This window comes from Suricata suricatta, chromosome 3, assembly GCF_006229205.1.
Source record: "Suricata suricatta isolate VVHF042 chromosome 3, meerkat_22Aug2017_6uvM2_HiC, whole genome shotgun sequence".
NCBI classification, from domain to species: domain Eukaryota; kingdom Metazoa; phylum Chordata; class Mammalia; order Carnivora; family Herpestidae; genus Suricata; species Suricata suricatta.
Genome location: NC_043702.1, coordinates 40,722,850 through 40,738,446, shown reverse-complemented (window position 1 = coordinate 40,738,446; position 15,597 = coordinate 40,722,850).

The window sequence follows — 15,597 nt, the reverse complement described above, 5'->3', positions numbered from 1 at the left end:
AAGAAGTGCATGATAAATTAATACACATATAAATTAAGCATATATGTATCAACATTGCTCTTTGAGAACAGAATAGTACTATTAGGGTGATGGAAATATCATTAAGGATAGGTTAATCATTTCAAGAAAATGTTAATCAATATCTATTGTAATAGCACCATAAAACTTTTTTAGATTACCTATGCAAAAGTCAACTCCCAAAATATCTTCTCCTAAAGAGGGTATTACTGACTATAACAGAACATGATGCTTAGATCACCTCACTTGCTTACTGTTTTAAATTACTCGATCTGCATTTTTTGTTATTTGTTCTTCTAGAGATTAAATTTACCCTTCAAATACTCTGTTAAGCCTCTATGTCTGCGTGGTCTGACACAGTAGCCTCACGTCACTTATGGCTCTTAAGCCTTTGAAACTGAGGAACATAATTTTTAATTTTATGTAGTTTTAAGAAAATTGAAATGTAAAAACTGAGGCAGTGAAAAATTTTTTCCACTAAACACAACTTTATTGTTTTGTGTAAGAGTACATGTCACTTACCCTTTGCATTACATAAAAATATTATTGTTGTAGTGTATACGTTGAGTGTGTTCATAATTTTTAGTATTACATAAAAAACACACAGCTGATATCGTTGGTGTCAGCAGATTGACTGTGTGAATGATTATTTCTAAACACTGCTGGAACGTTTTAATATATGTAACTGAATATTTTATGCAGACAGTTACAGTGGTACCTAAAGAAATCATAATTAGTAAAAAACTGAAAATACATTTGTACATATTTATTATCATAGTCTAAAATGATTAAAAATTAATTTAGAATAATTATGCACTACTGATACAGAATGAAGTAGAGATACAGACACTGATAGTTGCAACTGGAAAAAATAAATGAAAAAGAGACCGGTGGAAGGTATGTCACAAATCCAATGATGAGTGGCAATGGGAATCACAGTGGAACACAATGAAACAGCTGTGGCATAAAAATTATTTAATAATAATAAGATGGACAATATGAGGTATTTCACAAAATAATGAATTTGATAAGATGGTTTCTCTCAAAAGCCAAAAATGAATTGATGAAATGATTCATCTGAGATGAAAATTAAATTTCTAACAAAACATTTTATGTAATTATTAATAGGATCTGATCTTTCAACTTTGGCCCACTGTAAAATTGCTTAGATTCTTTTTTGTGTACTGACACATGGATACACACACTCAAACACACAAACACACACACAGATACATTTCTAGACAGAAAGAACAGATTATTTCTTCAGTTTAGAAGGTTTTTTACAAAATTATGAGAATATTAAAATCATTAAAATTTTTTTTAATGTATGTTTTATTTTTTTAAATCAAGGTTGCTGTTGTTTTTTAAGTGAGAGATTTTCAGTTAAGCCACCAAACATTTATTTGCTTGTGGAATATAAATCCTTCCTACCATATAAAGGATCAATTGATCCAAAGAATTTAAACTTACAAATATCTGCTGAATCATGCAATATAAGAGATACTGTTCAATTAATATTTTGGTTGTGTTTTGTCTAAGAGGTCTTACAAATATATGGCAATATATAAATTTGTAGCCTAAAAGATCAAGTTTATAGAGCAATTATTTTGAATCTTCAAATAACATATTGAGTTGACATAAGTATTGGTGAAATTACTTGGACAGACATAGCTCTGAAACTGATGTCCTATTTCCTCAGAGTAAACTCAATTATTCTGAAAAAAGATGTTAATATTTTGAATATCCTTAGTTTAATAAAGTATATTATGTAAACTAATTTCATGTACCGCTTTACATTTAAATTATAGGTGTTGCTCACATTATGTTTATATTGAGTAGCACTACCCTACATAGGCTAAAGGAATTCTGATTTTTCTAGTGTGGTAGGGTCTCCTCCCTAAGGAATGAAAAAAACCCAAAAACCTCAAGGCAACCTGGCTATACGCATACATGACAACATCCCTCATGAGACCCTTGTAACATGAGACCACTTAATCAGACTGCATGTTTGTGCATTACCATATATAGGAGACAAAGACAGAGAAAATGTATAAAAACTATGCCATGTGGGGTTAGGGGTTCAGTTCTTCGTTAGGAGCCCAACTGAGCCATGCAGGCATGAATAAAGTTGCTTCCTGGAACTCTCTGTGCGAGAATCTTGCTACACTAGCACTGCCAATGAATGAATATTTACCTCTTTTTATAACATTTGATTGGAAAATCAGACAAGATTATACACATTCCTCTTCTATTTTACTACTTTTAAAAATTCACGAGGCAGAAAGAGTCATTACATAACTGTCTCTATCCAGAAAAGTCACTGTTTGGTTTAGGCTTTTTCAAAGTACAGCACACAAAAATACCTTCAAACTGAGCGATCTGAGACATTATGAAGTTGGAAAAACCCTATGTTTGTTTATACGTGGGATTACCATAATTGAAAAAGATTATTTTCATTAAGTTGACTTATTCTCTTGTGGATCAGTTTTCACATTTTTAATCTCTGTATACCATATTAACTTAATTCTTTTACATCTGTTTTCTAAATTGTGGATTTTCCTCTCCCATTTTACCTGCTCTTTACCTCATTGAAATTCCTCCATATATTTTGTTTTTAGGATTTAGTTAAATTGTACCGATATGCAGGTTATGAAATAAAACAAGCGAGCATCTGCAAATGTACTGATAGCTACATGTTTGCCAAAATTGTCAAGCAAATTAACATACACATTTACTTGCTTTGGGAAACTCACAGGAACTCTCACGGGATGCTTATGCAGAGCTTGATTTCTCTCTATTTCCTTTCTTTCCACTTTTGCCGAAGGTTTTTGAAGCAGTGACAAAGCTCCTTCTTCCTTTGTATGTGTAATGCTACTTTTCCACTCTACAATAAGGGAATACATTGGGGAAAACCATTTCACTAGGCTACATTTTCCTTAGCTAAAGATAAAATAGTTCCTTTTCATTCTTTTCAAATCTAAAAGGACGCCATATTTATAGTTCTTTTATATCAGTGCAACTTTTCTGCTGGCCAGGTTACCCATGATGACTCTCCAGTTTGCTGTATTGAACAATTTTTTCCAGATAAAGACTTACAGCTGGAAACCACATTGGAAGTACGTTTATCTATCATTGTGCTCACTTACCCCTTTGTTTTATTTATTTGACTCCCAAGTCAAGAGTCCATTTTTAACAGGTTATTGTACTCCACAATATTGCAATTTGGCCCTGGGTGTATGGGAAGTTGACAATTTAAGGTCACTTATCTTGCTTTTAGTTGTCCTTAGCTCATAAGTAGCTGGCTTCATCAATATATATTTTACACACATACAGAGTTTATACAGTTCAGATCCCCTTGGGTCCTCTTGTACTGGCCTAAGGTTGTTGATTTCCAATTACAAAATGTTCCTCCATTTTAAGGCATGCCTTGCAAAACCAAACTGACACATGGGAATTTTAGGCTAGGCTAGTGTAGGAGGTCCTTTTGAAGCCTTGGGGATGCATTAAATAAAGTTCATAAGCCACTTCTGAAAACAAAATTCTATTTTGGGAGCAACCAAATGACTGCCCTCAAATAGTTTCATTTAATAAGGGTATGCAAATTTTAATTATGTTTCTAAGGAGACTGTGCCTAGAGTTCTGAGAGAAATAACAACCATAGCAGTATTTGCATTTACACAGTACTTGCTTATCAAGAGTTTTAAATTTTTTAATAAATAACATTGTGTTTGCCCAGATAAATTCCTGAAAAAAAAGGCATGTGAGTAACATTACCAGAGGGACTGATTTTTATCTTTTTATCCTTAGTATTTGTTAAGGATTTTCTTTTCCTTTTGGTCTCAGAAACTGAATTATTCTGCCTATCAATAAAGAAGAAAAATGAATGTTGTGTCAAATGTCCTAAAGTAATATAAATATTTGCTGTCAATATCTTGCAATTTTCAGTCATGATGAAAATCATTAAACAATAATACACTCATAACCATTTTTTACAGAATGTATTTACTTCATTCCAATCTTTAAGCTTTCTGCTCAAAACCAATGTTTACTAACTCTTTTCAAATTTTAGCAGAAATAACATTATTCTGGAGTTTGCATTGATAGGAATTCTTACTAGTTTTGTGACTTTCTCAAGCAGGTCATTGTACTGTAACTTTGTGATTCATCCTATCATTTCATTAATATAATTACTGTAATGCTACAAATACAGAAAAAACAGGAGTCTTTCCCTGTTAGACTTTAGGTCATCTTTCTATATCTGCCACTTATCTCTATGAATATATTAATTTTGGAGAAGCTGGATGTTAATTTCTCAAGTACACTAATCATTTAGTCACAAATATTGCCATAGTACCCTGTATGGAGGAATACATACAGATGAAACACAAAATGCCATTCCTAAAAAAGCAATTATAAATAAAACACTGATTTATAGTTGATAATCATTTTTCTTTCATCTATTGTATTAATTCCAATTTAAAATTTTGATGCAAATCAATGTTACTATTGAATATGTTTTTTTAAGTACCTAGGATATTATTACTTATCTTTGTAGCCAAACAGTAAATGTAAGTTTCATTTCTCCTTGCTTCCAGAAGAAAACAGGCTAGAGAATAAAAGTTGAGATTTGTTTCTTGGGATTTAAACTGCTGAAATATAATAATTTCAAAACACTGAGGTATTTCATAACATAGATATTTATCTCTATATTGCAAATTATCACATACCCTAATTACTTAAAAATAGTAATGATCCTTGGGAAAACTAAAAGACAGGAAAGTTTATGGCAGATTGAGATTTAAAAAATGTTCTTGTTTCTGAAATAAGAACTCCAAGAACAAAGCATGGACTATAGAATAGACTTAAAGAAGGCATTGTAAGCACCTAGACAGATTGGAGAGCATTCTTCAAATTGGGCGGAGTATGTCAGAACATTGTGGGCAGCTATAAATTAGAAGTCATTCCCCACAACCCACACATAAGGAGCATGAGCGCACAGTGGGAAACATTGCTTGTAGTAAAAATATTATTGCTTGAAGTGGTTGCGAGTACATTCAATGAGATGAAGGATGAAATCACGGGGGAATATTCTGGCAAGAAGAACATTTTGACATATCTGCCTTCTTTCTCTTGGATTTCAGATGCTATGATCAGAGATATTGGAGCGAACTGTGACTCTGAACTATGAAAATGAAACCCTAAAACTAACAATGACAGAGTAGAAAGGTAAAAAGCCTGTATGACCTGAATTTTGGATTTGCTGCACCTTTTTCAAATGCCTACGTCAGATAGCTTGTTACCTGTTGGCCACTACAGGTTTGAGTGTTCAGAATGTTAAATGTGAGAAAATAGCGTGATGTGATCCCCACAAAAGCCAATGTAATTTGGTCTGCATTAACATAATTAAAATAATTATAATTATAATATTGAGAACCAGAAATGTTATAATGCTTTGGTTGCATTGATTAAATCTCAGTTAGTTACATTGTTTTACTTTGTATGATAAGAACACATGAGACCTACCCTCTTAAAAGTTTAAGTGTACAATACACTCTTGTTAACTATAGGTATAATGCAGCACAGCAGATCTCTAGAAGGTTTGCACCTTGTTTAACTGAAACTTTATGTCCATTGTTTAGCAAATCTCCATGACCCTCCTCTCAGACACTGGCAACTACCACTCTACTCTTTGATCTGTAAATTTGACTATTTTAGATACCTTATATAAGGGGAATCATGAAGTATTTTATTTGATTTTCTGTGACTGACATTTTACTTACAATAATGTTCTCAACGTTAATCTTTGCTATTCCATATTGCAGATTTCCTTCTTCTTTAAGGCGAAATAACATTCTATTGTGTGTATATACCACATTTTCTTTATCCATTCATCCTTGAATATTTAGGTTGTTTCCACACATTGGCTACTGAAAATAGTCAATAGTCTGACACCAACAGACCAAGCCACCCAGGCACCCTGGAGTAACCTATTTTAATATCAGATGAAATAGACTTCAAGACGATGATTTTGCTAGACAAAAAGAACTTTTACAAAAACAAAATGAACAGTGCTTCTACAAGAAATAACAAAAATAAATGTGCATATGTCTAATTATAAAGCCTCAAAATACATAAAGAAAAAACTGATAGATTTAAAGGGAGAAACATATAAACCCATAATTATAATATATTTAACATCCTTCTCCCTAAAACTAACAGAGAAAAAAAATCAGTAGAATTATGGGAGAGCTGAACAACAATATCAAACACTTTTATTTAATGGACATTTATAGAACAGTACTTTGAATAACTGAAGAATTTATGTCCTTTTTAAGTGTGCATGGTAAATTCACCAAGACACAGGATTTCCTGGGCCAGAAAACAATTCTCAATAAACACAAAGTGATTGAAGTTTTATGGAGCATATTCTGTGCCCCTAATGAAATGAGGTAATCAATAATAGACATTTATGAAGATCCCAATATGTGGAATTGAAACAACTCATGTCTAAATAATTGCCAAATTCAATACAAAAATAATGAGTGATTAATTATGAACTTAATAGCATAAAAAATACAAAAGTTTAAGGGCTGCAGCTACAACACTTATTACACAGAAAAGGATAAACTTAAATGGTTATGCTGAAAATAAATATGTAAAATCAATGAAGTCAGTTTCCTTCTTTTTTTAATTTCTTTTTTTAAAATAATTTATTGTCAAATTGGTTTCCATACGACACCCAGTGCTCTTCCCCACAAGTACCCTCCTCCATCATCACCACCTCTTCTCCCCCTCCCCCTCCCCCTTCAACCCTCAGTTCATTTTCAGTATTCAGTAGTCTCTCAGGTTTTGCATCCCTCTCTCTCCCCAACTCTCTTTTTCTCTTCCCTTCCCTCTGGTTCTCCATTAGATTTCTCCTGTTTTCCTGTTAGACCTATGAGTGCAAACATATGGTTTCTGTCCTTCTCTGCCTGACTTATTTAGCTTAGCATGACACCCTCGAGGTCCACCCACTTTCCTACAAAAGATGGATAAAGAATACCAAAGCACATACTAGAAAATAACTAATAAAGCGTGGAAATCAATAAAATAGAAAAAAATTAATAGAGAAAAATGGCAAGGCTTAAATTTGGTTATTAGAGAAAGTCACCATAAATTTGTAGTAATACTGAATAAGACAAAGAGAAAACATGAATCACCAATATCATGAATGAGAAAGAGGTTATAACCAGAGATTCTGCAGATATTGAAAGAATGAGAGGAAAGCAGTGACAAATTTATGCCAAGTTTGGTGGTTTAAATGGGATGAACAAACTCCCTGAAAGATAATCTTACCAAATATGATGTGGAACGAAACCGAAACTCTGAATAGCCCTATATTTAATAAAGATATTGAATTTGTTAGTAAAACCTTTTTCCAAAAGAAATTCCAGTTGTAGGTGGTTTCTTTGGGGAATTCTATCAGACAACAAAACACAAAATAACATTAATCTTATACAAACTTTTCAGAAAATAGAGAAGGAAGACTCACTGTCCAACTTGTTTTGGCAGGTTTATAAGAACAGCATAACCCTAATGCCATGCATAATTAATAAACTACAAAAAATAAAATTGTGAATCAATATTCATCATGAATATTGACACAGAAACCCTTAATAAAGTCTTAGTAAGGCAAACCCAAAAGGCTAATAAATTACGGCCAAGCATGTTTTTACGTAGGAATGTATGTTTGGTGAAAAATCTGAAAATCAATCAATGTCATTTACCATATTGATACAAAAAAGAAAAAAAATATGGCAATTTTAATGGATGCAACAAACATATTTTAAATATTTAATAATACCCATTATTAAAAACTTTCAGTAAACTTGAAATTTTTGGAAACTCTCAAATTAAAAAAGAAAATGTAAAAGAAACCTGGAATTAATAATATTTTTGATGGTAAAAGACTTATTATTTCCTCTGACATCTGGAACCAGAAAAGGATGCTGGTTCTGGATAGTTTACATACTGTAATAAGACAAGATAAAGAAATAAAGCCAAAAACTTCACAAAGAAAAACCTGAAACGTCCCCAATCATCATATAATGTTATTGTTTATAGGGAGCATGCTAGACAATCTGTAAAGCAATTTCCAGCAAACAATTTAAAAAACAATTTTAAACCATATATAGTAGTCCCCAAGCCCTAAATAGACCTAAAAATAAATCTATGAAAATGTATCCAAAATTTTCTCACTGATAACTACAAAACAGAGAAGTTAAAAGAGATCTAAGTAAATGGAGAGATATATGACGTACACGGATTGGAAGACAGCATTACCAAGAGATAACTTGATCTGTAGATACAATACAATCTCAACTAAAATTGCAGTGGTACTTTTGTGGAAATTGTTAAGCTGACTCTAAAAGTTATATGGAATGCAGTAAATTTATAATTATCAAAGCAATTTATAAAAGGAGGATTCCGTGTCTCCCTCCCTGTTTGCCCCACCTCTGTTCATGCTCTGTCTCTCTCTCTCTCAAAAATAAACAAACAAAAAAAACTTTTTATGTAAAAAAAAAAAAGACTGTGACACCTAAAAGAAAATATTCACAACACAAAAATGGGCATATATTATGAATTTATGGAAAATATAACTCAATAATAAGAAAAACAATGCAATTAACAAACACTTCACAAGAGAAAATATATTCATAGCAAATAAACACAAAAAGAATACCTACTATCATCACTCAGAGAAATACAAGTTAACGTGATGAGATTCCTTATTTAAAAAAAATTTTTTTTTTTTAGTGTTTTATTTATTTTTGAGACAAAGAGAGGCAGAGCATGAGGAGGGAGGGGCAGAGAGAGAGGAAGACACAGAATCTGAAGCAGGCTCCAGACTCCGCCGTCAGCACAGAGTCTGACGCGGGGCTCGAACACACGAACGTGTGATCATGACCTGAGCCGAAGCCGGACGCTTAACCGACTGAGCCACCCAGGCGCCCCGAGATTCCTTATTAAAACTAGAACTAAACACAATGAGACACAGTCACTAGATTGGCTAACAATAAAAAGGTTGACACTGATCATACCAAGTATTGGTCAGGGTCTGGAGCAACTAGAGTTCTCATATAATCCTCATGGGATTATAAATGGTACAGCCACTTTGGAAAACTATTTGATAGCATTTTGAAAAAAAAAGAAGAGAAACAAGAACAGAAAAGGAGAAGGGAGAAGGAGAGGGGAGGGAAAATGGAGGGGAAGGGATGGAAAAGAGAGGGGAAAGGAGGGGAAGGGAGGGGAGGGGAAGGGAGGGGAAGGAAAAGGAAGGGAAGGAAACATATCTTCCAAACTACTTAGCCATTCTATTTATAGGCATTTATCCAGGACATGTTCAAAATGTTCATATTTTTATTAGTAATAACTAAAACCTGAACACCACCCAAATATCCATCAAAAATTTAAATAGATACACAGATTATATCTTGTGACTGAGCCCTACTTATCAGAAAAAGAAAATGAATACTTGTATACATAATCATATGAGATAAACTTCAATGTTATTATGCTAAGTAAAAGAATTCAAGCAAAATCAAATATACCTGTTGTATGTTTTTCACTATTATAATTTTTAAATGCACATTAAGCCATAATGTCCAAAGAAAGAACAGGTTTTTGGGTAGGGGGAGTTACAAAGGGACATGAGGAAAGTTTTGGAAGTAATTAAAATCTTTTTTATCTTGATTATGGTGATTATTTAACAGATATAGGCCAAATTGGCCTGTAGGCCAAATTGATTAGATTATGCAATTTAAATATGTACAGTTTATGATACTTCAATTATAGTTCAATAAAGTTTAGAAAAATACTCCTGTATTTTCATTGAAGACATAAGGTGTTAATTTTTTTAAATTTTTAAGTCTATTTATATTTGAGACAGAGACAGTGTGAGCTGGGAAGTAGCAGAGGGAGAGGGAGAGGGAGAGAGAATCCCTAGCAGGCTCTGCATTGTCACCACAGAGCCCAACACAGGGTTTGTAAAACTGTGAGATCGTGGCCTGAGCCAGAGGCGTTTGCTTAACTGCCTGAGCTACACAGGCCACCCTGGAGTTGAATTTCTACAGCAACTACAATGGTGTAGTTCCTTTTAAATTTTAATCCGGTGTAACTTTTTCACTGAACTAATTTAATTTAACTTTATTTATAATTATCCCATTTACATTTGGGTCTACTGTGCAGTTTATTTCATAAACTAAGTCTATAAATTTTAAAAAGATCTAAATGTTTCCTCTTTGCTTCTTCCTTCCTTCCATTTATCCATCCCATTCATTCAATATCTTCTAGATGATTTTAAGTTAATATACTATATTTTGACAATTTTTACTTGTTTCTCTTTATGGATTATATTTTCAGTGCCCTATCTAAAAATGTTCGCATAGTTAAAATTACAAATACTTTCCCCAATATTTTCAGCTAGAAATCTTACAATCTTAGGGATTGTATTGAGACCTGTAATCTTTTTTAAGTTATTTTTCAAGGTATGGGCTGAAGTTGTATGAATATTCAATTGTTCCAACACCATTTGTTGAAACGGTTATCTTTGTCTTTGATTTTTTCATGTCTATTAAAAAAGATCAGTGACCATAAGTGTGGCACCATTTCTGGTCTCTTCATTCTCTTCTATTATCAAGTTGTCAATGTTCATGACAGTTCTACACTGTCTTGATTACTGTGGCTTTGTAGTAAGTCATGAAATTAGATCACATAGGTCCCTTAAATTTAAGATCCTTTATCAAAGTTGTTTTAGATTGTCAATTTCTACACAAAAAGCCTACTGACATTTTCATTGGAATTTTGTTGTATCTATTGGCCAATGTGGGATAGCTTACCAATATTGAATCTTTAGGACTATAACAGTGTATCTCTTTATTTATCTTCTTTACTTTTTCTCAATAATGTTTTGTATTTGTAAGTGAACAGTGTAGGTCTTGCACATCTTTTGTCAGATTTAACCCTGATTATTTTATGATAAATGGTATTTTAAAATATCCTCTTCTGAGTTCTCATTGCTATTATGTATTCTGATTTCTCATTGATTTTTTTGTATTGATCTTTTTTCTTACAAGCGAATTTATCTAAGCAATATTTCTCCAAGAGAAATGCAAACTTATGTCCATATAAAGATTTATACACGAATGTTTACAGGTCTTTATTTGTAATGGCCTCAAACTGGATGCAACCTAAAATGTCCATCAGCAAGTAAATGGATAACCAATTTGTGATATATGCAAACAATGAAATATTAATTAGCAATAAAAATCAATGAACAGTTGTTACACTCAAAATACATTGAACAAATATCAAAATATTCATGCTGCGTGATAGAAGCCACACGAAGAGGTACATATTGTACGGCTCTATTTTTATAAATGTTGGAAAATATAAACCAATTTCTGATATTAGGCAATTCAGTGGTTTCCTGTGGATTAGGGAGAAAAGAGAAGTGGATAGGAGAAATTGCAAAGGAGGATGAGGGAACATTTCTGGTAATGGATATATTCAATATTTTGATTGTGATAATGATACACATATGCAAAATTTTACAAATGGTACAAATATGTGAGGCTTATTGTATGTCAATTATACCAAAAAAAAAAAAAAAGGGGGCTACTAAGCTTCTAAAGATGTCTCAAAATATCAGGACTGTGAAATGGAAGAATATAATAGATGTCATAAATATAAAAGAAAGCCATTTGGATTTGGGTTACTTTTCTACTCAATAATAAATTTACTGAGCCAATGAAAACAAATGCAATTATTGTCAATTCAGGATACAATTATAATTTTATTTTTTAGGAGACATCCTGTTAATTTCTGATCTCATTTTTATGTTAATTGTATTGTGTTCATTTCTGAGCTCATTTTCACATTAGTGAAATTAAAAAAAAATACCATATCAAAAAAATCAGGGTAGCTCATGGAAAGTAGAGCCCAAATTCATTTATCTTTTTTTTTTTTTTTGGACAAAGGTATAAGATTAAGTGATACTTACTACATTATTCATGATAAATGTTGGTGGAGCAAAAAATTTCTAACAATATATATTATGTGATTACCTGTCTCATGCTAAGTATAAACATAAACATCCTGAAGTTACCTATAATGAACTATATTAGCTATTTGCATTTCAAACTTAAAAATAAAGCCAAAACAGATTTCTACACTAACCTTAGTTATTTCTGTTCCCTAATTACTCAGATAGCACCACTAATAATGCCAAATTTTCAATGAGATTATTGGCAGAAATACAGACTTAAAAAAATTCAGAAGCATTTACAATGTGATTAACTGAAATAGATTAGTGTATAGTAGTGAACAATAATGAAGTAAATAGTCAGGGAAGGATATATTCAGAAATATTATGTACTATACCTTCCTACTATGTCTCTCTTGGATTGTTTTATTATAACCATAACCTCAAGGTATTTTAATTTTCTTCTTTGCAAATGATAATCGTTATCAGATTGAAAAGAATTTTATTTGGAAAACGTGCTTTTCCTATTGTGTTGCCAAAACCCTTTCCTTTATACTTTGAAAGTATTTACTATTCTCAATATAACTTATTGAAAAACAAAATAATATAAGATAAATTTATGCTTCAGTCTTTTCATTTCTAGTTAAAATGTATTCATTCATGGGTAGATATATTTTTTCTAAGAATAATTATTAATTATGGAGTATTTTTCATAGAGGTATGCAAAGTGATTTTTTAAAATGTTTTTAATGTATTTATTTTTGATATCGAGAAACAGAGTATGAGCAGGGAAGAAATGCTTAGTTTCTTAATTCTTAATTCTTTTCATAATTTTTTAAAAATATTTTTATTTGTTTTTGAGAGAGAGAGAGAGAGAGAGACAGTGTGAGCAGGGGAGGGTCAGAAAGAGAAGGAACAACAGGATCTGAAGACAGGCCAGGCTATGAGCTAGCTGTCAGCACAGAGCCCGATGCTGGGCTCAAACCCACCAACCATGAGATCATGACCTGAGTCAAAGTCGGACGCTTAACCGACTGAGCCACCCAGGCGCCCCCTTAATTCTTAATTCTTAATAATTCTGTTTATCCTTTCATAATTATAAAGAGATAAAAATTCATTTAACTAAGCATATAATAAAGGGTATTTTGACTTATATTATTGGTTCAACTCCAATTCAAGTTAATAATGATTAAAAGTTTTAATATTCATGATAACTGTAATTTTTTAACATTGTAACCCTTTACAACACTTTTATTATCAAATCTCTGTTTTTAAGAAGCTTCAGATCTTTTGAATACCCAGATTTTTTCCTTCTTTTCCCAGAGTTTAAACCTTAAATTAAATTATCAAAGAATGACCTCATAAATTTAATAAATGCCCTATGAAGAAATGTCTTCTAGCTAATTTTCATGCAAGACAGACTTACTTTATAAATAAGCATTATTCTGCTGGAGCACACATTTAAAAAACATCTGAGAAACACAGTATAAATGGTAGAAAATAAATGACATTGAACAATTATTGGTAAATTGAGTTTTGAGATTATGAATATTTTATTATCCTCTGAAATAAAAAATGTAGCAAAGTCAGGGTTTGACTAGTCATAGAATATTGCAATTTTTGAGTTTGATAAATTACACAGAATTGAACATTTTCAGCAGAAATGGAAATACTCAAAATTATTCTGTTACATTTTCAGCAGTCAGTAGTTCACAAATATTTTCTACAAGAAATATCCATGTTGTAAATATGTTATAATAATTTTAATTTTAATTAATTTTAATATAATTTATAATAAATATTTTTGGTGAAAGGATACTACATATAGTATATGCTTTCCCTTTGGTATGTTGAAATTGAATGAGATAAGCAAATATTGATTTATAACATGTATAAATGATTATACATATATATTCTCTAAAGTACCTCTGACTAAAACACTTGGAAGGATTTAACAAATTTGTTAATTGGAAGTGCATATTGTGGTCACTAGGCACCAGGCATGTGTAATTTGCCTTAAGTTTGATCATTTTATCATCATAACAACTCTGTAGTTCAGATTTCATTTATTTATTTATTTAAATTTATTTATTATTTTTTGGAGACAGAGAGAAAGACAGGTTTCTAATGGGCAGTAAATACGTTTGTCCTTTGCTCCTGTGGGAAGTACTATCTCATCTTCCAAAGCAGTTTACTACACAAACATCTTTGAAAAGATAGTTCAGAAAAACCTACTCAGTACCTCATACACAAAATGGAGAAATGTGAGAGATGCATGAGAGATTATTTTGCAACATCAGCAGCTATGCTAAATAATAAATTTAGCTGGTTTTAATTACTACAGATAATTGATATTTTTATGGACAAACAGATGCATTTATTTTATTTTATTATTGTTTTTTAAGGTTATTTATTTATTTATTTATTTTGAGAGAAAGGGGCAAGGCTGGAACTCACATTCCATGATACCCATGAGGTGAGCTGAAACTGAGTCAGTCACTTAACTGACTGAGCCACCCAGGCACCCCCAGATACACTGATTTTAAATAGGATATATTTATTAATATAAAATGAGCTACACAATCATTTAAGTAAGCCAAACAGTAGTCACGGTTAGTTTTTACAATTTAAAAAATAATTTTCTTAATCCTAAAATGCTGCAGAATTGAACTTATAATATTATCTTAATATTTTCATGATCTGACTACAGTTTCTTTTCAAATATTAAAGTTTTACCATTTTTAACAACATAAGCAAAAACAACACAGTAATGAACTTAAGTTTTCCCCATTTTTCCCCTCAGTCTTTTAAAAAACATTTAACTTCATTCTTTTCTCTAACTTGGTCATCAACACCTCATTGTTAAGTGTCTAAGCTTCAAATTTTTCATAAGTGGCTTTGCTGATGTTACATATTCACGACAAATTGAGAATTTTAAAAGTAGTTATTGTTGGACTTACACAACAAGAACTAGACAATTAGAAACACCATGCATGAAATGAAACAAAATAAATTTGGAAACAAACCTTTGTAAAAGCTAGCACCTGTTCCTAAAACCCATGTGAAGAAAGAGACAGCGTTTTAATTAGGAATATACACTGTAGTACAGGGAACAACTTCATCAAACACTACGAAAAGACAAGGCACCTCATTGTGTGACCTGATGTCTTCATAGCTGGGAAGCGACAGTAGAAAGAGTCTTAACAGTTTACACTGAATGGGACTGGTGTTCTTTACACAGCATCTGATTTCTTTCACCGAGTGGTGGGTCAATAGCTCCGATCAGGTACAACATATCCTGCTGTGGATAGCAACTTTTGAAATATCTTATTATAATAATGGTGTGTTTAGAAATCACCTTGCAAACAGAAGGGTCTCAAGACATCTTGAAAAACTTTGACAACTAATTTACAATATACATATTATAGCAGTGACATTGTCTGCTTCTGGAACACAGACATCTCTTGGGTGAATCATGACACGTGATTAACAGAGCCCAGGAATGCTGCCCAAGTGCTGAAGAATTCTCCACTTAGTGGGAGCTCTGGTGGGGGGGG